Source organism: Rhinoderma darwinii, unplaced genomic scaffold (genome assembly GCF_050947455.1).
Source record: "Rhinoderma darwinii isolate aRhiDar2 unplaced genomic scaffold, aRhiDar2.hap1 Scaffold_518, whole genome shotgun sequence".
Taxonomy (NCBI): domain Eukaryota; kingdom Metazoa; phylum Chordata; class Amphibia; order Anura; family Rhinodermatidae; genus Rhinoderma; species Rhinoderma darwinii.
The window spans coordinates 17847-41229 of record NW_027464066.1 but is presented as its reverse complement, the minus strand read 5'-3'; the positions used below and the strand labels follow the sequence as shown (position 1 = coordinate 41229).

The 23383-nt window shown below is 48.1% G+C and overlaps 13 non-coding genes and 1 pseudogene across 13 annotated transcripts; all 14 read left to right on the top strand.

The window, feature by feature from the left end:
* The first annotated feature begins 5542 nt into the window (after window positions 1-5542).
* On the top strand, window positions 5543-5733 carry LOC142721726 (U2 spliceosomal RNA). The gene has a single exon (XR_012874135.1). It is a non-coding gene; the product is annotated as a U2 spliceosomal RNA (small nuclear RNA).
* Window positions 5734-6858: 1125 nt separating this feature from the next.
* LOC142721725 (U2 spliceosomal RNA) lies at window positions 6859-7049 on the top strand. Its single transcript, XR_012874133.1, has one exon. It is a non-coding gene; the product is annotated as a U2 spliceosomal RNA (small nuclear RNA).
* A 1129-nt stretch (window positions 7050-8178) lies between these two features.
* LOC142721772 (U2 spliceosomal RNA) lies at window positions 8179-8369 on the top strand. The gene has a single exon (XR_012874176.1). It is a non-coding gene; the product is annotated as a U2 spliceosomal RNA (small nuclear RNA).
* Window positions 8370-9501: 1132 nt separating this feature from the next.
* LOC142721724 (U2 spliceosomal RNA) lies at window positions 9502-9692 on the top strand. The gene has a single exon (XR_012874132.1). It is a non-coding gene; the product is annotated as a U2 spliceosomal RNA (small nuclear RNA).
* Window positions 9693-10814: 1122 nt separating this feature from the next.
* LOC142721723 (U2 spliceosomal RNA) lies at window positions 10815-11005 on the top strand. The gene has a single exon (XR_012874131.1). It is a non-coding gene; the product is annotated as a U2 spliceosomal RNA (small nuclear RNA).
* Window positions 11006-12144: 1139 nt separating this feature from the next.
* Window positions 12145-12335, top strand: LOC142721722 (U2 spliceosomal RNA). The gene has a single exon (XR_012874130.1). It is a non-coding gene; the product is annotated as a U2 spliceosomal RNA (small nuclear RNA).
* A 1264-nt stretch (window positions 12336-13599) lies between these two features.
* LOC142721721 (U2 spliceosomal RNA) lies at window positions 13600-13790 on the top strand. The gene has a single exon (XR_012874129.1). It is a non-coding gene; the product is annotated as a U2 spliceosomal RNA (small nuclear RNA).
* Window positions 13791-14927: 1137 nt separating this feature from the next.
* On the top strand, window positions 14928-15118 carry LOC142721719 (U2 spliceosomal RNA). Its single transcript, XR_012874128.1, has one exon. It is a non-coding gene; the product is annotated as a U2 spliceosomal RNA (small nuclear RNA).
* Window positions 15119-16237: 1119 nt separating this feature from the next.
* On the top strand, window positions 16238-16428 carry LOC142721717 (U2 spliceosomal RNA). Its single transcript, XR_012874127.1, has one exon. It is a non-coding gene; the product is annotated as a U2 spliceosomal RNA (small nuclear RNA).
* Window positions 16429-17564: 1136 nt separating this feature from the next.
* LOC142721716 (U2 spliceosomal RNA) lies at window positions 17565-17755 on the top strand. The gene has a single exon (XR_012874126.1). It is a non-coding gene; the product is annotated as a U2 spliceosomal RNA (small nuclear RNA).
* Window positions 17756-18868: 1113 nt separating this feature from the next.
* On the top strand, window positions 18869-19059 carry LOC142721715 (U2 spliceosomal RNA). Its single transcript, XR_012874125.1, has one exon. It is a non-coding gene; the product is annotated as a U2 spliceosomal RNA (small nuclear RNA).
* Window positions 19060-20189: 1130 nt separating this feature from the next.
* LOC142721766 (U2 spliceosomal RNA) lies at window positions 20190-20380 on the top strand. Its single transcript, XR_012874170.1, has one exon. It is a non-coding gene; the product is annotated as a U2 spliceosomal RNA (small nuclear RNA).
* Window positions 20381-21516: 1136 nt separating this feature from the next.
* On the top strand, window positions 21517-21691 carry LOC142721784 (U2 spliceosomal RNA; annotated as a pseudogene).
* Window positions 21692-22807: 1116 nt separating this feature from the next.
* LOC142721714 (U2 spliceosomal RNA) lies at window positions 22808-22998 on the top strand. Its single transcript, XR_012874123.1, has one exon. It is a non-coding gene; the product is annotated as a U2 spliceosomal RNA (small nuclear RNA).
* Window positions 22999-23383: the final 385 nt, after the last annotated feature.

The following is a 23383-nucleotide window of genomic DNA, read 5'->3' as shown; positions in this document are numbered from 1 at the left end:
AGGAGACAGGATTGAGGACCTCAATGACCTTATACGGCCCAATAAACCGGGGAGCAAACTTCTTGGACGGAACCTTGAGACGCAAGTTCCTAGACGACAACCACACCAGATCCCCGACCATAAACAGGGGGTTAGCAGAACGTTTTTTATCAGCCTGAGTTTTTTGTACGCTCTGGGACACCTCTAGGTTTTTCTGAACCTGGGCCCAGACTGTGCACAGTTCCCGATGAACGACCTCTACCTCAGGATTGTTGGAACTACCAGGTGAAACGGAGGAGAACCGTGGATTAAACCCAAAATTACAAAAAAAAGGAGAGACCCCAGACGAGTTACTGACCCGGTTATTAAGGGAAAATTCGGCGAGGGGAATGAAAGAGACCCAATCAAATTGACAGTCAGAGACAAAACACCTTAAGTATTGTTCTAGAGACTGATTAGTCCTCTCCGTTTGGCCATTGGTTTCAGGATGGAAGGCAGAGGAGAAGGACAGATCAATCCCCAACTTCATACAGAAGGCTCTCCAAAACAATGAAACAAATTGTACCCCTCTGTCCGAAACAATATTGACAGGGACCCCATGGAGACGCAGGATGTGTTTGACAAACAAGGTAGCCAACGTTTTGGCGTTGGGTAGTTTCTTGAGGGGCACAAAGTGGCACATCTTACTGAAGCGGTCCACCACCACCCACACCACCGACTTGCCTTGGGATGGAGGCAAATCGGTGATAAAATCCATGGAGATGTGTGTCCAAGGTCTCTGGGGAATGGGCAGCGAACGCAGTAAGCCCGCTGGTCGGGACCTGGGAGTCTTGGACCTAGCACAAACCTCACAAGCGGCGACGTAGGCCTTAACGTCTTTAGGCAACCCAGGCCACCAATAATTTCTGGTAATGAGGTGTTTGGTACCCAGGATGCCTGGATGGCCAGATAGTGCGGAGTCATGATTTTCCCTAAGTACCCTTAGCCGGAATTGCAGGGGAACAAACAGCTTGTTCTCAGGAAGGTTCCTGGGAGCTGCACCTTGATCAGCAGCAATTTCAGAGACTAAATCAGAATCGATCGAGGAAATGATTATACCTGGAGGCAAAATACAAGCAGGATCTTCCTCCGAAGGAGGGCTGGCCATGAAGCTACGCGACAGTGCATCAGCCTTAATATTTTTAGACCCAGCCCTATAGGTAACCAAAAAATTGAATCTGGTAAAAAATAACGCCCATCGAGCTTGTCTCGGGTTTAGCCTCCGGGCAGATTCTAGGAACACCAGATTCTTGTGGTCGGTAAGGACCGTTACCTGGTGCCTAGCCCCCTCCAGGAAGTGGCGCCACTCTTCAAATGCCCATTTAATGGCTAAGAGTTCGCGGTTGCCAATATCATAGTTACTTTCAGTTGGCGAAAACTTCCTGGAGAAGTAGGCACAGGGGCGGAGATGGGTGAGGGACCTGGTACCCTGGGACAAGACAGCCCCCACTCCCACCTCAGATGCGTCAACTTCCACGATAAATGGCTCCATTTGGTTGGGCTGAACCAGCACCGGGGCCGAGACAAAGCACTTCTTAAGGACCTCAAAAGCCTGGACAGCCTCAGGAGGCCAGTGGAGGAGATCAGCACCTTTGCGAGTGAGGTCCGTAAGGGGCATAGCGATGACCGAGAAGTTAGCAATAAATCTCCTGTAATAATTAGCAAACCCCAAAAAACACTGTAACGCCTTCAGGGAGGCAGGTTGGACCCATTCCGCCACAGCCTGAACCTTGGCGGGGTCCATGCGGAATTCATGAGGAGTGAGGATTTGACCCAAAAATGGAATCTCCTGTACCCCAAACACACATTTTTCGGTTTTGGCAAACAGTTTATTTTCCCGAAGGACCTGGAGCACCTTCCTGACATGCTCCACGTGGGAGGACCAGTCCTTGGAAAACACCAGTATGTCATCAAGGTACACTACCAGAAAAATCCCCAGGTAATTTCTCAAAATCTCATTTATGAAATTCTGGAAGACCGCAGGGGCATTACACAACCCAAAGGGCATGACAAGGTATTCGAAATGGCCTTCGGGCGTGTTAAACGCAGTCTTCCACTCATCCCCCTCTTTGATGCGAATAAGGTTATACGCCCCCCGTAGATCCAATTTAGAAAACCATTGGGCCCCCTGAACCTGATTAAAGAGATCAGGAATCAAAGGAAGGGGATACTGGTTCCTTACCGTGACCTTATTCAGGCTACGGTAGTCAATGCATGGCCTAAGACCACCATCCTTCTTCCCCACGAAGAAGAAGCCAGCACCTACCGGAGAAGAAGAGGGACGAATGTAACCCTTGGCCAGGGATTCCTGGATATACACTCTCATAGCTTCACGTTCGGGACAAGAAAGATTAAATATCCTACCCTTAGGAAGCTTAGCTCCTGGTACCAATTCGATAGCGCAATCGTATTCTCTATGAGGAGGTAACACTTCGGAGGCCTCCCTAGAGAAAACATCAGCGAAGTCCTGAACAAACTCGGGTAGTGTATTCGCCTCCTTAGGGGGAGAAATAGAATTAACAGAAAAACATGACGTACAACATTCATTACCCCATTTGGTTAGCTCCCCAGTATTCCAGTCAAACGTAGGATTATGCAACTGCAACCAGGGAAGACCTAGCACCAAATCGTACGATAATCCCTGCATCAACAGTACAGAGCATTGCTCCAAATGCATGGAGCCAACAAGGAGTTCAAAAACAGGGGTATGCTGTGTAAAATAACCATTAGCAAGAGGAGTGGCGTCGATACCCACTACCGGGACAGGTTTAGGCAAATCAATAAGAGGCATAGCAAGGGACATAGCAAATTCTACAGACATGATATTAGTAGAGGACCCTGAATCCACGAAAGCACTGCCGGTAGCAGACCTACCACCAAAAGAGACCTGAAAGGGAAGCAAGATCTTAGTACGTTTCATATTTATGGGAAATACCTGTGCGCCCAAGTGACCTCCCCGATGATCACTTAGACGCGGAAGTTCTCTGGCTGCAACCTTACGCTTAGGACAGTTGTTCACTTGATGCTTGTCGTCCCCACAGTAGAAGCAGAGACCATTCTTCCTGCGGAATTCTCTACGTTGTTGGGGGGACACGGAGGCCCCGAGTTGCATAGGTATCTCTGAATCTTTCGGGGAGGAACGAAGCAACGGAGCTTCGGGAGGCATCATGGGGGAGTCGGAGGAGAAAACACATAAACGTTCACGTTGTCGTTCCCTGAGACGTCGGTCAAGTCGTATCGCTAAAGCCATAACCTGGTCTAGGGAGTCAGAAGAGGGATAGCTAACTAGCAGGTCTTTCAGGGCATTCGACAGACCCAACCTAAACTGGCACCTTAAGGCAGGGTCATTCCACCGAGAAGCTACGCACCACTTCCGAAAGTCAGAGCAATACTCCTCAACAGGTCTCTTACCCTGACTTAAGGTCACCAGCTGACTCTCGGCAAAGGCAGTCCTGTCAGTCTCGTCATAAATAAGTCCGAGAGCAGAAAAGAAACAATCAACGGAGGAAAGTTCAGGGGCGTCAGGAGCCAAGGAGAAGGCCCACTCTTGGGGCCCTTCCTGGAGCCGGGACATAATTATACCCACCCGCTGGCTCTCAGAACCTGAGGAATGAGGCTTTAAACGAAAGTAAAGCCTACAACTCTCCCGAAAGGAGAGAAAAGTCCTCCGGTCCCCTGAGAACCGGTCGGGCAACTTGAGGTGGGGTTCAAGAGGTGCGGTGCGGGGAACTACCAGGGTAGCATCAGGCTGGTTGACCCTCTGAGCCAGGGCCTGGACCTGTAGGGAGAGACCCTGCATTTGCTGAGCCAGGGTCTCACGGGGATCCATAGTGGTGTCAGGGACCAGGGGTAGACTAGGTATGGGCTTGTTATTATGTAACGGCAGGGGGTAGGGAGACGGACAAGTGAGCCCTAATCTACCCGCCACTCTGTCCCTGCCTACTTGCAACGACCCGCCCTAGGCGACGGGGTACAACTGGGCGGCGGTCCCTGCGCTCTGTAAGTGCACGACAAACACGGCAAACATACAAGGAACACGAGCAAGGAAAAGGGGCCGTTGCCCACGGCAACACCGTGAGCAACCAGAGTGGTGAACGAGCCGAGTCAAGCCAGAAGTGTGCGAGGTACAAAACGAAAAGCAGAAGAGTAGTCGGTAAGCCAGGGTCGGTATGGAGCAGGATCAAAAATAGCAGGAGCTGTAGCTGGGCCAGGAACCACAAGGAAGGAAACAAAAGCAATAACAAGCACCGAGGGACAGGAAGTGCAGGCTTAAATAGACCGAGGGCGGGAGCTAGCTGAGTCTGGCCAGGTTACGATAGGCTCTCCCACTCCTAAGCCTGCCAGCCTCAATGGTGGAAGCAGGAGTCAGTCTCAGGGATGTATTCTCAGGTGCTGACTGATTAGTTCTGGGAGTTAACCCCGCAGTGCCTGGCAGATCCTTTACAAGTGCTTTTTGTGTTTGCCATTGTTTTTGTCTTTCGGATGGGATCTCCCCTTTTAATCCCATTATTTCAACACCTGTTGGACAATGCATTTGTACAGTCATGTGTGATAATGAGCTAATTTATTAAATGCAATTAATTAATACATTGCCACCTCTTGTTTTGTGTCGTCTGTGTTTCTGTGTTTCCGGCATTTCACATTGGAACAGCTCATTCACCTTCCTTGTCTTCTCTCCGCCCTCCCTCCTAGGTAGGTTAAAGAGCTGCACCTGAGCCAGCCACTGATTGATGCAGCACCATAGTCAAATAGTGGAGTGGAGTAGGGGAACAGCAAACAGCCATTAAAGCAGCCAGCCCGCCCGCCCGTCACAATGGACCTACCTGTGTACACTAGATGGATGTGATGGAATGTACTGTGGTCCCTACATTTCAAGAAGAAGTAAGAATTGCAGTTGCAACAAACCCTTGCTTGCCTACAAAGAGAGCAGCAATTTGGATTTGTTACTATGTTACCTGGAAGAATAACAAACTGTGCAAGGATGGAGGTTGTAGGAGCAAGGAGAACAAGTTGTCTGTAAAGTTGGTGGATGCCTATTTTCCATTTTGCAGTCCCTTGTCTCCCTCTTGTGGCCTCCTGGAGGCAACTAGCTGTGCAAAAAAAAGACAGCCTGGGGGCCGGCTGTTGCAGTGTTGCCCTCTCAGGCAACACTGAGTGACTGACTGAGCCGCACCGTCTTATATAAAGTTCAGACGGAACTTTGCACGTGTCATAGTGGAGACCTCAGGAGCCAGAGCCAGCTTTCTGACATCATAATGGGGCCTCAGAGATAAAAGCCTGGGCCCAGGCAGTGTTGGTCAGTGCTGCTCAGCAGGCAGCACTGGACTGGATTAAAGCTGATACAGGTGTGAAAGGAGAAGGGGTGGCAGTGGGCATGCACTTACTGCTGCTGCTGCTGCCAGTGTTTGCACGGCAGGAGGGCATTTGGGCGTTGCCAGGAAGGCGTTTTTATGTCGATTCCTCCTCTTTCAGCACTGCATTGTGGTGCAAGCAAAAGAAGCAAAACGCGCGGCACGTTCGGGTTATCGCTTCTCGGCCTTTTGGCTAAGATCAAGTGTAGTATCTGTTCTTATCAGTTTAATATCTGATACGTCCCCTATCTGGGGACCATATATTAAATGGATTTTTAGAACAGGGAGATGGAAATAGAGCTTGCTCTGTCCACTCCACGCATTGACCTGGTATTGCAGTATTTCCAGGACCGGTGCACCCTTTCCTTATGTGTTTACTAAAATCAGATTCCAAAAGTGCTTTTTGTGTTTGCCATTGTTTTTGTCTTTCGGATGGGATCTCCCCTTTTAATCCCATTATTTCAACACCTGTTGGACAATGCATTTGTACAGTCATGTGTGATAATGAGCTAATTTATTAAATGCAATTAATTAATACATTGCCACCTCTAGTTTTGTGTCGTCTGTGTTTCTGTGTTTCCGGCATTTCACATTGGAACAGCTCATTCACCTTCCTTGTCTTCTCTCCGCCCTCCCTCCTAGGTAGGTTAAAGAGCTGCACCTGAGCCAGCCACTGATTGATGCAGCACCATAGTCAAATAGTGGAGTGGAGTAGGGGAACAGCAAACAGCCATTAAAGCAGCCAGCCCGCCCGCCCGCCCGCCCGTCACAATGGACCTACCTGTGTACACTAGATGGATGTGATGGAATGTACTGTGGTCCCTACATTTCAAGAAGAAGTAAGAATTGCAGTTGCAACAAACCCTTGCTTGCCTACAAAGAGAGCAGCAATTTGGATTTGTTACTATGTTACCTGGAAGAATAACAAACTGTGCAAGGATGGAGGTTGTAGGAGCAAGGAGAACAAGTTGTCTGTAAAGTTGGTGGATGCCTATTTTCCATTTTGCAGTCCCTTGTCTCCCTCTTGTGGCCTCCTGGAGGCAACTAGCTGTGCAAAAAAAAGACAGCCTGGGGGCCGGCTGTTGCAGTGTTGCCCTCTCAGGCAACACTGAGTGACTGACTGAGCCGCACCGTCTTATATAAAGTTCAGACGGAACTTTGCACGTGTCATAGTGGAGACCTCAGGAGCCAGAGCCAGCTTTCTGACATCATAATGGGGCCTCAGAGATAAAAGCCTGGGCCCAGGCAGTGTTGGTCAGTGCTGCTCAGCAGGCAGCACTGGACTGGATTAAAGCTGATACAAGGTGTGAAAGGAGAAGGGGTGGCAGTGGGCATGCACTTACTGCTGCTGCTGCTGCTGCTGCCAGTGTTTGCACGGCAGGAGGGCATTTGGGCGTTGCCAGGAAGGCGTTTTTATGTCGATTCCTCCTCTTTCAGCACTGCATTGTGGTGCAAGCAAAAGAAGCAAAACGCGCGGCACGTTCGGGTTATCGCTTCTCGGCCTTTTGGCTAAGATCAAGTGTAGTATCTGTTCTTATCAGTTTAATATCTGATACGTCCCCTATCTGGGGACCATATATTAAATGGATTTTTAGAACAGGGAGATGGAAATAGAGCTTGCTCTGTCCACTCCACGCATTGACCTGGTATTGCAGTATTTCCAGGACCGGTGCACCCTTTCCTTATGTGTTTACTAAAATCAGATTCCAAAAGTGCTTTTTGTGTTTGCCATTGTTTTTGTCTTTCGGATGGGATCTCCCCTTTTAATCCCATTATTTCAACACCTGTTGGACAATGCATTTGTACAGTCATGTGTGATAATGAGCTAATTTATTAAATGCAATTAATTAATACATTGCCACCTCTTGTTTTGTGTCGTCTGTGTTTCTGTGTTTCCGGCATTTCACATTGGAACAGCTCATTCACCTTCCTTGTCTTCTCTCCGCCCTCCCTCCTAGGTAGGTTAAAGAGCTGCACCTGAGCCAGCCACTGATTGATGCAGCACCATAGTCAAATAGTGGAGTGGAGTAGGGGAACAGCAAACAGCCATTAAAGCAGCCAGCCCGCCCGCCCGCCCGCCCGCCCGTCACAATGGACCTACCTGTGTACACTAGATGGATGTGATGGAATGTACTGTGGTCCCTACATTTCAAGAAGAAGTAAGAATTGCAGTTGCAACAAACCCTTGCTTGCCTACAAAGAGAGCAGCAATTTGGATTTGTTACTATGTTACCTGGAAGAATAACAAACTGTGCAAGGATGGAGGTTGTAGGAGCAAGGAGAACAAGTTGTCTGTAAAGTTGGTGGATGCCTATTTTCCATTTTGCAGTCCCTTGTCTCCCTCTTGTGGCCTCCTGGAGGCAACTAGCTGTGCAAAAAAAAGACAGCCTGGGGGCCGGCTGTTGCAGTGTTGCCCTCTCAGGCAACACTGAGTGACTGACTGAGCCGCACCGTCTTATATAAAGTTCAGACGGAACTTTGCACGTGTCATAGTGGAGACCTCAGGAGCCAGAGCCAGCTTTCTGACATCATAATGGGGCCTCAGAGATAAAAGCCTGGGCCCAGGCAGTGTTGGTCAGTGCTGCTCAGCAGGCAGCACTGGACTGGATTAAAGCTGATACAAGGTGTGAAAGGAGAAGGGGTGGCAGTGGGCATGCACTTACTGCTGCTGCTGCTGCTGCTGCCAGTGTTTGCACGGCAGGAGGGCATTTGGGCGTTGCCAGGAAGGCGTTTTTATGTCGATTCCTCCTCTTTCAGCACTGCATTGTGGTGCAAGCAAAAGAAGCAAAACGCGTGGCACGTTCGGGTTATCGCTTCTCGGCCTTTTGGCTAAGATCAAGTGTAGTATCTGTTCTTATCAGTTTAATATCTGATACGTCCCCTATCTGGGGACCATATATTAAATGGATTTTTAGAACAGGGAGATGGAAATAGAGCTTGCTCTGTCCACTCCACGCATTGACCTGGTATTGCAGTATTTCCAGGACTGGTGCACCCTTTCCTTATGTGTTTACTAAAATCAGATTCCAAAAGTGCTTTTTGTGTTTGCCATTGTTTTTGTCTTTCGGATGGGATCTCCCCTTTTAATCCCATTATTTCAACACCTGTTGGACAATGCATTTGTACAGTCATGTGTGATAATGAGCTAATTTATTAAATGCAATTAATTAATACATTGCCACCTCTTGTTTTGTGTCGTCTGTGTTTCTGTGTTTCCGGCATTTCACATTGGAACAGCTCATTCACCTTCCTTGTCTTCTCTCCGCCCTCCCTCCTAGGTAGGTTAAAGAGCTGCACCTGAGCCAGCCACTGATTGATGCAGCACCATAGTCAAATAGTGGAGTGGAGTAGGGGAACAGCAAACAGCCATTAAAGCAGCCAGCCCGCCCGCCCGCCCGCCCGCCCGTCACAATGGACCTACCTGTGTACACTAGATGGATGTGATGGAATGTACTGTGGTCCCTACATTTCAAGAAGAAGTAAGAATTGCAGTTGCAACAAACCCTTGCTTGCCTACAAAGAGAGCAGCAATTTGGATTTGTTACTATGTTACCTGGAAGAATAACAAACTGTGCAAGGATGGAGGTTGTAGGAGCAAGGAGAACAAGTTGTCTGTAAAGTTGGTGGATGCCTATTTTCCATTTTGCAGTCCCTTGTCTCCCTCTTGTGGCCTCCTGGAGGCAACTAGCTGTGCAAAAAAAAGACAGCCTGGGGGCCGGCTGTTGCAGTGTTGCCCTCTCAGGCAACACTGAGTGACTGACTGAGCCGCACCGTCTTATATAAAGTTCAGACGGAACTTTGCACATGTCATAGTGGAGACCTCAGGAGCCAGAGCCAGCTTTCTGACATCATAATGGGGCCTCAGAGATAAAAGCCTGGGCCCAGGCAGTGTTGGTCAGTGCTGCTCAGCAGGCAGCACTGGACTGGATTAAAGCTGATACAAGGTGTGAAAGGAGAAGGGGTGGCAGTGGGCATGCACTTACTGCTGCTGCTGCTGCTGCTGCTGCCAGTGTTTGCACGGCAGGAGGGCATTTGGGCGTTGCCAGGAAGGCGTTTTTATGTCGATTCCTCCTCTTTCAGCACTGCATTGTGGTGCAAGCAAAAGAAGCAAAACGCGCGGCACGTTCGGGTTATCGCTTCTCGGCCTTTTGGCTAAGATCAAGTGTAGTATCTGTTCTTATCAGTTTAATATCTGATACGTCCCCTATCTGGGGACCATATATTAAATGGATTTTTAGAACAGGGAGATGGAAATAGAGCTTGCTCTGTCCACTCCACGCATTGACCTGGTATTGCAGTATTTCCAGGACCGGTGCACCCTTTCCTTATGTGTTTACTAAAATCAGATTCCAAAAGTGCTTTTTGTGTTTGCCATTGTTTTTGTCTTTCGGATGGGATCTCCCCTTTTAATCCCATTATTTCAACACCTGTTGGACAATGCATTTGTACAGTCATGTGTGATAATGAGCTAATTTATTAAATGCAATTAATTAATACATTGCCACCTCTTGTTTTGTGTCGTCTGTGTTTCTGTGTTTCCGGCATTTCACATTGGAACAGCTTATTCACCTTCCTTGTCTTCTCTCCGCCCTCCCTTCTAGGTAGGTTAAAGAGCTGCACCTGAGCCAGCCACTGATTGATGCAGCACCATAGTCAAATAGTGGAGTGGAGTGGGGGAACAGCAAACAGCCATTAAAGCAGCCAGCCCGCCCGCCCGCCCGCCCGTCACAATGGACCTACCTGTGTACACTAGATGGATGTGATGGAATGTACTGTGGTCCCTACATTTCAAGAAGTAAGAATTGCAGTTGCAACAAACCCTTGCTTGCCTACAAAGAGAGCAGCAATTTGGATTTGTTACTATGTTACCTGGAAGAATAACAAACTGTGCAAGGATGGAGGTTGTAGGAGCAAGGAGAACAAGTTGTCTGTAAAGTTGGTGGATGCCTATTTTCCATTTTGCAGTCCCTTGTCTCCCTCTTGTGGCCTCCTGGAGGCAACTAGCTGTGCAAAAAAAAGACAGCCTGGGGGCCGGCTGTTGCAGTGTTGCCCTCTCAGGCAACACTGAGTGACTGACTGAGCCGCACCGTCTTATATAAAGTTCAGACGGAACTTTGCACGTGTCATAGTGGAGACCTCAGGAGCCAGAGCCAGCTTTCTGACATCATAATGGGGCCTCAGAGATAAAAGCCTGGGCCCAGGCAGTGTTGGTCAGTGCTGCTCAGCAGGCAGCACTGGACTGGATTAAAGCTGATACAAGGTGTGAAAGGAGAAGGGGTGGCAGTGGGCATGCACTTACTGCTGCTGCTGCTGCTGCTGCCAGTGTTTGCACGGCAGGAGGGCATTTGGGCGTTGCCAGGAAGGTGTTTTTATGTCGATTCCTCCTCTTTCAGCACTGCATTATGGTGCAAGCAAAAGAAGCAAAACGCGCGGCACGTTCGGGTTATCGCTTCTCGGCCTTTTGGCTAAGATCAAGTGTAGTATCTGTTCTTATCAGTTTAATATCTGATACGTCCCCTATCTGGGGACCATATATTAAATGGATTTTTAGAACAGGGAGATGGAAATAGAGCTTGCTCTGTCCACTCCACGCATTGACCTGGTATTGCAGTATTTCCAGGACCGGTGCACCCTTTCCTTATGTGTTTACTAAAATCAGATTCCAAAAGTGCTTTTTGTGTTTGCCATTGTTTTTGTCTTTCAGATGGGATCTCCCCTTTTAATCCCATTATTTCAACACCTGTTGGACAATGCATTTGTACAGTCATGTGTCATAATGAGCTAATTTATTAAATGCAATTAATTAATACATTGCCACCTCTTGTTTTGTGTCGTCTGTGTTTCTGTGTTTCCGGCATTTCACATTGGAACAGCTCATTCACCTTCCTTGTCTTCTCTCCGCCCTCCCTCCTAGGTAGGTTAAAGAGCTGCACCTGAGCCAGCCACTGATTGATGCAGCACCATAGTCAAATAGTGGAGTGGAGTAGGGGAACAGCAAACAGCCATTAAAGCAGCCAGCCAGCCCGCCCGCCCGCCCGCCCGCCCGTCACAATGGACCTACCTGTGTACACTAGATGGATGTGATGGAATGTACTGTGGTCCCTACATTTCAAGAAGAAGTAAGAATTGCAGTTGCAACAAACCCTTGCTTGCCTACAAAGAGAGCAGCAATTTGGATTTGTTACTATGTTACCTGGAAGAATAACAAACTGTGCAAGGATGGAGGTTGTAGGAGCAAGGAGAACAAGTTGTCTGTAAAGTTGGTGGATGCCTATTTTCCATTTTGCAGTCCCTTGTCTCCCTCTTGTGGCCTCCTGGAGGCAACTAGCTGAGCAAAAAAAAGACAGCCTGGGGGCCGGCTGTTGCAGTGTTGCCCTCTCAGGCAACACTGAGTGACTGACTGAGCCGCACCGTCTTATATAAAGTTCAGACGGAACTTTGCACGTGTCATAGTGGAGACCTCAGGAGCCAGAGCCAGCTTTCTGACATCATAATGGGGCCTCAGAGATAAAAGCCTGGGCCCAGGCAGTGTTGGTCAGTGCTGCTCAGCAGGCAGCACTGGACTGGATTAAAGCTGATACAAGGTGTGAAAGGAGAAGGGGTGGCAGTGGGCATGCACTTACTGCTGCTGCTGCTGCTGCTGCTGCTGCCAGTGTTTGCACGGCAGGAGGGCATTTGGGCGTTGCCAGGAAGGCGTTTTTATGTCGATTCCTCCTCTTTCAGCACTGCATTGTGGTGCAAGCAAAAGAAGCAAAACGCGCGGCACGTTCGGGTTATCGCTTCTCGGCCTTTTGGCTAAGATCAAGTGTAGTATCTGTTCTTATCAGTTTAATATCTGATACGTCCCCTATCTGGGGACCATATATTAAATGGATTTTTAGAACAGGGAGATGGAAATAGAGCTTGCTCTGTCCACTCCACGCATTGACCTGGTATTGCAGTATTTCCAGGACCGGTGCACCCTTTCCTTATGTGTTTACTAAAATCAGATTCCAAAAGTGCTTTTTGTGTTTGCCATTGTTTTTGTCTTTCGGATGGGATCTCCCCTTTTAATCCCATTATTTCAACACCTGTTGGACAATGCATTTGTACAGTCATGTGTGATAATGAGCTAATTTATTAAATGCAATTAATTAATACATTGCCACCTCTTGTTTTGTGTCGTCTGTGTTTCTGTGTTTCCGGCATTTCACATTGGAACAGCTCATTCACCTTCCTTGTCTTCTCTCCGCCCTCCCTCCTAGGTAGGTTAAAGAGCTGCACCTGAGCCAGCCACTGATTGATGCAGCACCATAGTCAAATAGTGGAGTGGAGTAGGGGAACAGCAAACAGCCATTAAAGCAGCCAGCCCGCCCACCCGCCCGCCCGTCACAATGGACCTACCTGTGTACACTAGATGGATGTGATGGAATGTACTGTGGTCCTTACATTTCAAGAAGTAAGAATTGCAGTTGCAACAAACCCTTGCTTGCCTACAAAGAGAGCAGCAATTTGGATTTGTTACTATGTTACCTGGAAGAATAACAAACTGTGCAAGGATGGAGGTTGTAGGAGCAAGGAGAACAAGTTGTCTGTAAAGTTGGTGGATGCCTATTTTCCATTTTGCAGTCCCTTGTCTCCCTCTTGTGGCCTCCTGGAGGCAACTAGCTGTGCAAAAAAAAGACAGCCTGGGGGCCGGCTGTTGCAGTGTTGCCCTCTCAGGCAACACTGAGTGACTGACTGAGCCGCACCGTCTTATATAAAGTTCAGACGGAACTTTGCACGTGTCATAGTGGAGACCTCAGGAGCCAGAGCCAGCTTTCTGACATCATAATGGGGCCTCAGAGATAAAAGCCTTGGCCCAGGCAGTGTTGGTCAGTGCTGCTCAGCAGGCAGCACTGGACTGGATTAAAGCTGATACAAGGTGTGAAAGGAGAAGGGGTGGCAGTGGGCATGCACTTACTGCTGCTGCTGCTGCTGCCAGTGTTTGCACGGCAGGAGGGCATTTGGGCGTTGCCAGGAAGGCGTTTTTATGTCGATTCCTCCTCTTTCAGCACTGCATTGTGGTGCAAGCAAAAGAAGCAAATCCTGTCTTGCTTCCTCTCCGGCCTTTATTCACCTCCCGCTTAGTAGCTGTGAGTGTGTGTGAGCCTGCAGGGCCCCATGGAATTGCCTAGGAGTAGGCTGAATCGCTGCAAGGGGTGAACAGCAGTATTGGGCAGGCTCGGTCAACGCGCGGCCCGTTCGGGTTATCGCTTCTCGGCCTTTTGGCTAAGATCAAGTGTAGTATCTGTTCTTATCAGTTTAATATCTGATACGTCCCCTATCTGGGGACCATATATTAAATGGATTTTTAGAACAGGGAGATGGAAATAGAGCTTGCTCTGTCCACTCCACGCATTGACCTGGTATTGCAGTATTTCCAGGACCGGTGCACCCTTTCCTTATGTGTTTACTAAAATCAGATTCCAAAAGTGCTTTTTGTGTTTGCCATTGTTTTTGTCTTTCGGATGGGATCTCCCCTTTTAATCCCATTATTTCAACACCTGTTGGACAATGCATTTGTACAATCATGTGTGATAATGAGCTAATTTATTAAATGCAATTAATTAATACATTGCCACCTCTTGTTTTGTGTCGTCTGTGTTTCTGTGTTTCCGGCATTTCACATTGGAACAGCTCATTCACCTTCCTTGTCTTCTCTCCGCCCTCCCTCCTAGGTAGGTTAAAGAGCTGCACCTGAGCCAGCCACTGATTGATGCAGCACCATAGTCAAATAGTGGAGTGGAGTAGGGGAACAGCAAACAGCCATTAAAGCAGCCAGCCCGCCCGCCCGCCCGCCCGTCACAATGGACCTACCTGTGTACACTAGATGGATGTGATGGAATGTACTGTGGTCCCTACATTTCAAGAAGAAGTAATAATTGCAGTTGCAACAAACCCTTGCTTGCCTACAAAGAGAGCAGCAATTTGGATTTGTTACTATGTTACCTGGAAGAATAACAAACTGTGCAAGGATGGAGGTTGTAGGAGCAAGGAGAACAAGTTGTCTGTAAAGTTGGTGGATGCCTATTTTCCATTTTGCAGTCCCTTGTCTCCCTCTTGTGGCCTCCTGGAGGCAACTAGCTGTGCAAAAAAAAGACAGCCTGGGGGCCGGCTGTTGCAGTGTTGCCCTCTCAGGCAACACTGAGTGACTGACTGAGCCGCACCGTCTTATATAAAGTTCAGACGGAACTTTGCACGTGTCATAGTGGAGACCTCAGGAGCCAGAGCCAGCTTTCTGACATCATAATGGGGCCTCAGAGATAAAAGCCTGGGCCCAGGCAGTGTTGGTCAGTGCTGCTCAGCAGGCAGCACTGGACTGGATTAAAGCTGATACAAGGTGTGAAAGGAGAAGGGGTGGCAGTGGGCATGCACTTACTGCTGCTGCTGCTGCTGCTGCTGCTGCTGCTGCCAGTGTTTGCAAGGCAGGAGGGCATTTGGGCGTTGCCAGGAAGGCGTTTTTATGTCGATTCCTCCTCTTTCAGCACTGCATTGTGGTGCAAGCAAAAGAAGCAAAACGCGCGGCACGTTCGGGTTATCGCTTCTCGGCCTTTTGGCTAAGATCAAGTGTAGTATCTGTTCTTATCAGTTTAATATCTGATACGTCCCCTATCTGGGGACCATATATTAAATGGATTTTTAGAACAGGGAGATGGAAATAGAGCTTGCTCTGTCCACTCCACGCATTGACCTGGTATTGCAGTATTTCCAGGACCGGTGCACCCTTTCCTTATGTGTTTACTAAAATCAGATTCCAAAAGTGCTTTTTGTGTTTGCCATTGTTTTTGTCTTTCGGATGGGATCTCCCCTTTTAATCCCATTATTTCAACACCTGTTGGACAATGCATTTGTACAGTCATGTGTGATAATGAGCTAATTTATTAAATGCAATTAATTAATACATTGCCACCTCTTGTTTTGTGTCGTCTGTGTTTCTGTGTTTCCGGCATTTCACATTGGAACAGCTCATTCACCTTCCTTGTCTTCTCTCCGCCCTCCCTCCTAGGTAGGTTAAAGAGCTGCACCTGAGCCAGCCACTGATTGATGCAGCACCATAGTCAAATAGTGGAGTGGAGTAGGGGAACAGTAAACAGCCATTAAAGCAGCCAGCCCGCCCACCCGCCCGCCCGTCACAATGGACCTACCTGTGTACACTAGATGGATGTGATGGAATGTACTGTGGTCCCTACATTTCAAGAAGTAAGAATTGCAGTTGCAACAAACACTTGCTTGCCTACAAAGAGAGCAGCAATTTGGATTTGTTACTATGTTACCTGGAAGAATAACAAACTGTGCAAGGATGGAGGTTGTAGGAGCAAGGAGAACAAGTTGTCTGTAAAGTTGGTGGATGCCTATTTTCCATTTTGCAATCCCTTGTCTCCCTCTTGTGGCCTCCTGGAGGCAACTAGCTGTGCAAAAAAAAGACAGCCTGGGGGCCGGCTGTTGCAGTGTTGCCCTCTCAGGCAACACTGAGTGACTGACTGAGCCGCACCGTCTTATATAAAGTTCAGACGGAACTTTGCACGTGTCATAGTGGAGACCTCAGGAGCCAGAGCCAGCTTTCTGACATCATAATGGGGCCTCAGAGATAAAAGCCTGGGCCCAGGCAGTGTTGGTCAGTGCTGCTCAGCAGGCAGCACTGGACTGGATTAAAGCTGATACAAGGTGTGAAAGGAGAAGGGGTGGCAGTGGGCATGCACTTACTGCTGCTGCTGCTGCTGCCAGTGTTTGCACGGTAGGAGGGCATTTGGGCGTTGCCAGGAAGGCGTTTTTATGTCGATTCCTCCTCTTTCAGCACTGCATTGTGGTGCAAGCAAAAGAAGCAAAACGCGCGGCACGTTCGGGTTATCGCTTCTCGGCCTTTTGGCTAAGATCAAGTGTAGTATCTGTTCTTATCAGTTTAATATCTGATACGTCCCCTATCTGGGGACCATATATTAAATGGATTTTTAGAACAGGGAGATGGAAATAGAGCTTGCTCTGTCCACTCCACGCATTGACCTGGTATTGCAGTATTTCCAGGACCGGTGCACCCTTTCCTTATGTGTTTACTAAAATCAGATTCCAAAAGTGCTTTTTGTGTTTGCCATTGTTTTTGTCTTTCGGATGGGATCTCCCCTTTTAATCCCATTATTTCAACACCTGTTGGACAATGCATTTGTACAGTCATGTGTGATAATGAGCTAATTTATTAAATGCAATTAATTAATACATTGCCACCTCTTGTTTTGTGTCGTCTGTGTTTCTGTGTTTCCGGCATTTCACATTGGAACAGCTCATTCACCTTCCTTGTCTTCTCTCCGCCCTCCCTCCTAGGTAGGTTAAAGAGCTGCACCTGAGCCAGCCAATGATTGATGCAGCACCATAGTCAAATAGTGGAGTGGAGTAGGGGAACAGCAAACAGCCATTAAAGCAGCCAGCCAGCCCGCCCGCCCGCCCGCCCGCCCGTCACAATGGACCTACCTGTGTACACTAGATGGATGTGATGGAATGTACTGTGGTCCCTACATTTCAAGAAGAAGTAAGAATTGCAGTTGCAACAAACCCTTGCTTGCCTACAAAGAGAGCAGCAATTTGGATTTGTTACTATGTTACCTGGAAGAATAACAAACTGTGCAAGGATGGAGGTTGTAGGAGCAAGGAGAACAAGTTGTCTGTAAAGTTGGTGGATGCCTATTTTCCATTTTGCAGTCCCTTGTCTCCCTCTTGTGGCCTCCTGGAGGCAACTAGCTGTGCAAAAAAAAGACAGCCTGGGGGCCGGCTGTTGCAGTGTTGCCCTCTCAGGCAACACTGAGTGACTGACTGAGCCGCACCGTCTTATATAAAGTTCAGACGGAACTTTGCACGTGTCATAGTGGAGACCTCAGGAGCCAGAGCCAGCTTTCTGACATCATAATGGGGCCTCAGAGATAAAAGCCTGGGCCCAGGCAGTGTTGGTCAGTGCTGCTCAGCAGGCAGCACTGGACTGGATTAAAGCTGATACAAGGTGTGAAAGGAGAAGAGGTGGCAGTGGGCATGCACTTACTGCTGCTGCTGCTGCTGCTGCTGCCAGTGTTTGCACGGCAGGAGGGCATTTGGGCGTTGCCAGGAAGGCGTTTTTATGTCGATTCCTCCTCTTTCAGCACTGCATTGTGGTGCAAGCAAAAGAAGCAAAACGCGCGGCACGTTCGGGTTATCGCTTCTCGGCCTTTTGGCTAAGATCAAGTGTAGTATCTGTTCTTATCAGTTTAATATCTGATACGTCCCCTATCTGGGGACCATATATTAAATGGATTTTTAGAACAGGGAGATGGAAATAGAGCTTGCTCTGTCCACTCCACGCATTGACCTGGTATTGCAGTATTTCCAGGACCGGTGCACCCTTTCCTTATGTGTTTACTAAAATCAGATTCCAAAAGTGCTTTTTGTGTTTGCCATTGTTTTTGTCTTTCGGATGGGATCTCCCCTTTTAATCCCATTATTTCAACACCTGTTGGACAATGCATTTGTACAGTCATGTGTGATAATGAGCTAATTTATTAAATGCAATTAATTAATACATTGCCACCTCTTGTTTTGTGTCGTCTGTGTTTCTGTGTTTCCGGCATTTCACATTGGAACAGCTCATTCACCTTCCTTGTCTTCTCTCCGCCCTCCCTCCTAGGTAGGTTAAAGAGCTGCACCTGAGCCAGCCACTGATTGATGCAGCACCATAGTCAAATAGTGGAGTGGAGTAGGGGAACAGCAAACAGCCATTAAAGCAGCCAGCCCGCCCGCCCGCCCGTCACAATGGACCTACCTGTGTACACTAGATGGATGTGGATGGAATGTACTGTGGTCCCTACATTTCAAGAAGAAGTAAGAATTGCAGTTGCAACAAACCCTTGCTTGCCTACAAAGAGAGCAGCAATTTGGATTTGTTACTATGTTACCTGGAAGAATAACAAACTGTGCAAGGATGGAGGTTGTAGGAGCAAGGAGAACAAGTTGTCTGTAAAGTTGGTGGATGCCTATTTTCCATTTTGCAGTTCCTTGTCTCCCTCTTGTGGCCTCCTGGAGGCAACTAGCTGTGCAAAAAAAAGACAGCCTGGGGGCCGGCTGTTGCAGTGTTGCCCTCTCAGGCAACACTGAGTGACTGACTGAGCCGCACCGTCTTATATAAAGTTCAGACGGAACTTTGCACGTGTCATAGTGGAGACCTCAGGAGCCAGAGCCAGCTTTCTGACATCATAATGGGGCCTCAGAGATAAAAGCCTGGGCCCAGGCAGTGTTGGTCAGTGCTGCTCAGCAGGCAGCACTGGACTGGATTAAAGCTGATACAAGGTGTGAAAGGAGAAGGGGTGGCAGTGGGCATGCACTTACTGCTGCTGCTGCCAGTGTTTGCACGGCAGGAGGGCATTTGGGCGTTGCCAGGAAGGCGTTTTTATGTCGATTCCTCCTCTTTCAGCACTGCATTGTGGTGCAAGCAAAAGAAGCAAAACGCGCGGCACGTTCGGGTTATCGCTTCTCGGCCTTTTGGCTAAGATCAAGTGTAGTATCTGTTCTTATCAGTTTAATATCTGATACGTCCCCTATCTGGGGACCATATATTAAATGGATTTTTAGAACAGGGAGATGGAAATAGAGCTTGCTCTGTCCACTCCACGCATTGACCTGGTATTGCAGTATTTCCAGGACCGGTGCACCCTTTCCTTATGTGTTTACTAAAATCAGATTCCAAAAGTGCTTTTTGTGTTTGCCATTGTTTTTGTCTTTCGGATGGGATCTCCCCTTTTAATCCCATTATTTCAACACCTGTTGGACAATGCATTTGTACAGTCATGTGTGATAATGAGCTAATTTATTAAATGCAATTAATTAATACATTGCCACCTCTTGTTTTGTGTCGTCTGTGTTTCTGTGTTTCCGGCATTTCACATTGGAACAGCTCATTCACCTTCCTTGTCTTCTCTCCGCCCTCCCTCCTAGGTAGGTTAAAGAGCTGCACCTGAGCCAGCCACTGATTGATGCAGCACCATAGTCAAATAGTGGAGTGGAGTAGGGGAACAGCAAACAGCCATTAAAGCAGCCAGCCCGCCCGCCCGCCCGTCACAATGGACCTACCTGTGTACACTAGATGGATGTGATGGAATGTACTGTGGTCCCTACATTTCAAGAAGAAGTAAGAATTGCAGTTGCAACAAACCCTTGCTTGCCTACAAAGAGAGCAGCAATTTGGATTTGTTACTATGTTACCTGGAAGAATAACAAACTGTGCAAGGATGGAGGTTGTAGGAGCAAGGAGAACAAGTTGTCTGTAAAGTTGGTGGATGCCTATTTTCCATTTTGCAGTTCCTTGTCTCCCTCTTGTGGCCTCCTGGAGGCAACTAGCTGTGCAAAAAAAAGACAGCCTGGGGGCCGGCTGTTGCAGTGTTGCCCTCTCAGGCAACACTGAGTGACTGACTGAGCCGTACCGTCTTATATAAAGTTCAGACGGAACTTTGCACGTGTCATAGTGGAGACCTCAGGAGCCAGAGCCAGCTTTCTGACATCATAATGGGGCCTCAGAGATAAAAGCCTGGGCCCAGGCAGTGTTGGTCAGTGCTGCTCAGCAGGCAGCACTGGACTGGATTAAAGCTGATACAAGGTGTGAAAGGAGAAGGGGTGGCAGTGGGCATGCACTTACTGCTGCTGCTGCTGCTGCTGCTGCTGCTGCCAGTGTTTGCACGGCAGGAGGGCATTTGGGCGTTGCCAGGAAGGCGTTTTTATGTCGATTCCTCCTCTTTCAGCACTGCATTGTGGTGCAAGCAAAAGAAGCAAAACGCGCGGCACGTTCGGGTTATCGCTTCTCGGCCTTTTGGCTAAGATCAAGTGTAGTATCTGTTCTTATCAGTTTAATATCTGATACGTCCCCTATCTGGGGACTATATATTAAATGGATTTTTAGAACAGGGAGACGGAAATAGAGCTTGCTCTGTCCACTCCACGCATTGACCTGGTATTGCAGTATTTCCAGGACCGGTGCACCCTTTCCTTATGTGTTTACTAAAATCAGATTCCAAAAGTGCTTTTTGTGTTTGCCATTGTTTTTGTCTTTCGGATGGGATCTCCCCTTTTAATCCCATTATTTCAACACCTGTTGGACAATGCATTTGTACAGTCATGTGTGATAATGAGCTAATTTATTAAATGCAATTAATTAATACATTGCCACCTCTTGTTTTGTGTCGTCTGTGTTTCTGTGTTTCCGGCATTTCACATTGGAACAGCTCATTCACCTTCCTTGTCTTCTCTCCGCCCTCCCTCCTAGGTAGGTTAAAGAGCTGCACCTGAGCCAGCCACTGATTGATGCAGCACCATAGTCAAATAGTGGAGTGGAGTAGGGGAACAGCAAACAGCCATTAAAGCAGCCAGCCAGCCCGCCCTCCCGTCACAATGGACCTACCTGTGTACACTCGATGGATGTGATGGAATGTACTGTGGTCCCTACATTTCAAGAAGAAGTAAGAATTGCAGTTGCAACAAACCCTTGCTTGCCTACAAAGAGAGCAGCAATTTGGATTTGTTACTATGTTACCTGGAAGAATAACAAACTGTGCAAGGATGGAGGTTGTAGGAGCAAGGAGAACAAGTTGTCTGTAAAGTTGGTGGATGCCTATTTTCCATTTTGAGGTCCCTTGTCTCCCTCTTGTGGCCTCCTGGAGGCAACTAGCTGTGCAAAAAAAAGACAGCCTGGGGGCCGGCTGTTGCAGTGTTGCCCTCTCAGGCAACACTGAGTGACTGACTGAGCCGCACCGTCTTATATAAAGTTCAGACGGAACTTTGCACGTGTCATAGTGGAGACCTCAGGAGCCAGAGCCAGCTTTCTGACATCATAATGGGGCCTCAGAGATAAAAGCCTGGGCCCAGGCAGTGTTGGTCAGTGCTGCTCAGCAGGCAGCACTGGACTGGATTAAAGCTGATACAAGGTGTGAAAGGAGAAGGGGTGGCAGTGGGCATGCACTTACTGCTGCTGCTGCTGCTGCTGCTGCTGCTGCTGCTGCCAGTGTTTGCACGGCAGGAGGGCATTTGGGCGTTGCCAGGAAGGCGTTTTTATGTCGATTCCTCCTCTTTCAGCACTGCATTGTGGTGCAAGCAAAAGAAGCAAAACGCGCGGCACGTTCGGGTTATCGCTTCTCGGCCTTTTGGCTAAGATCAAGTGTAGTATCTGTTCTTATCAGTTTAATATCTGGGGACCATATATTAAATGGATTTTTAGAACAGGGAGATGGAAATAGAGCTTGCTCTGTCCACTCCACGCATTGACCTGGTATTGCAGTATTTCCAGGACCGGTGCACCCTTTCCTTATGTGTTTACTAAAATCAGATTCCAAAAGTGCTTTTTGTGTTTGCCATTGTTTTTGTCTTTCGGATGGGATCTCCCCTTTTAATCCCATTATTTCAACACCTGTTGGACAATGCATTTGTACAGTCATGTGTGATAATGAGCTAATTTATTAAATGCAATTAATTAAGACATTGCCACCTCTTGTTTTGTGTCGTCTGTGTTTCTGTGTTTCCGGCATTTCACATTGGAACAGCTCATTCACCTTCCTTGTCTTCTCTCCGCCCTCCCTCCTAGGTAGGTTAAAGAGCTGCACCTGAGCCAGCCACTGATTGATGCAGCACCATAGTCAAATAGTGGAGTGGAGTAGGGGAACAGCAAACAGCCATTAAAGCAGCCAGCCCGCCCGCCCGCCCGCCCGTCACAATGGACCTACCTGTGTACACTAGATGGATGTGATGGAATGTACTGTGGTCCCTACATTTCAAGAAGAAGTAAGAATTGCAGTTGCAACAAACCCTTGCTTGCCTACAAAGAGAGCAGCAATTTGGATTTGTTACTATGTTACCTGGAAGAATAACAAACTGTGCAAGGATGGAGGTTGTAGGAGCAAGGAGAACAAGTTGTCTGTAAAGTTGGTGGATGCCTATTTTCCATTTTGCAGTCCCTTGTCTCCCTCTTGTGGCCTCCTGGAGGCAACTAGCTGTGCAAAAAAAAGACAGCCTGGGGGCCGGCTGTTGCAGTGTTGCCCTCTCAGGCAACACTGAGTGACTGACTGAGCCGCACCGTCTTATATAAAGTTCAGACGGAACTTTGCACGTGTCATAGTGGAGACCTCAGGAGCCAGAGCCAGCTTTCTGACATCATAATGGGGCCTCAGAGATAAAAGCCTGGGCCCAGGCAGTGTTGGTCAGTGCTGCTCAGCAGGCAGCACTGGACTGGATTAAAGCTGATACAAGGTGTGAAAGGAGAAGGGGTGGCAGTGGGCATGCACTTACTGCTGCTGCTGCCAGTGTGTGCACGGCAGGAGGGCATTTGGGCGTTGCCAGGAAGGCGTTTTTATGTCGATTCCTCCTCTTTCAGCACTGCATTGTGGTGCAAGCAAAAGAAGCAAAACGCGCGGCACGTTCGGGTTATCGCTTCTCGGCCTTTTGGCTAAGATCAAGTGTAGTATCTGTTCTTATCAGTTTAATATCTGATACGTCCCCTATCTGGGGACCATATATTAAATGGATTTTTAGAACAGGGAGATGGAAATAGAGCTTGCTCTGTCCACTCCACGCATTGACCTGGTATTGCAGTATTTCCAGGACCGGTGCACCCTTTCCTTATGTGTTTACTAAAATCAGATTCCAAAAGTGCTTTTTGTGTTTGCCATTGTTTTTGTCTTTCGGATGGGATCTCCCCTTTTAATCCCATTATTTCAACACCTGTTGGACAATGCATTTGTACAGTCATGTGTGATAATGAGCTAATTTATTAAATGCAATTAATTAATACATTGCCACCTCTTGTTTTGTGTCGTCTGTGTTTCTGTGTTTCCGGCATTTCACATTGGAACAGCTCATTCACCTTCCTTGTCTTCTCTCCGCCCCTCCCTCTTAGGTAGGTTAAAGAGCTGCACCTGAGCCAGCCACTGATTGATGCAGCACCATAGTCAAATAGTGGAGTGGAGTAGGGGAACAGCAAACAGCCATTAAAGCAGCCAGCC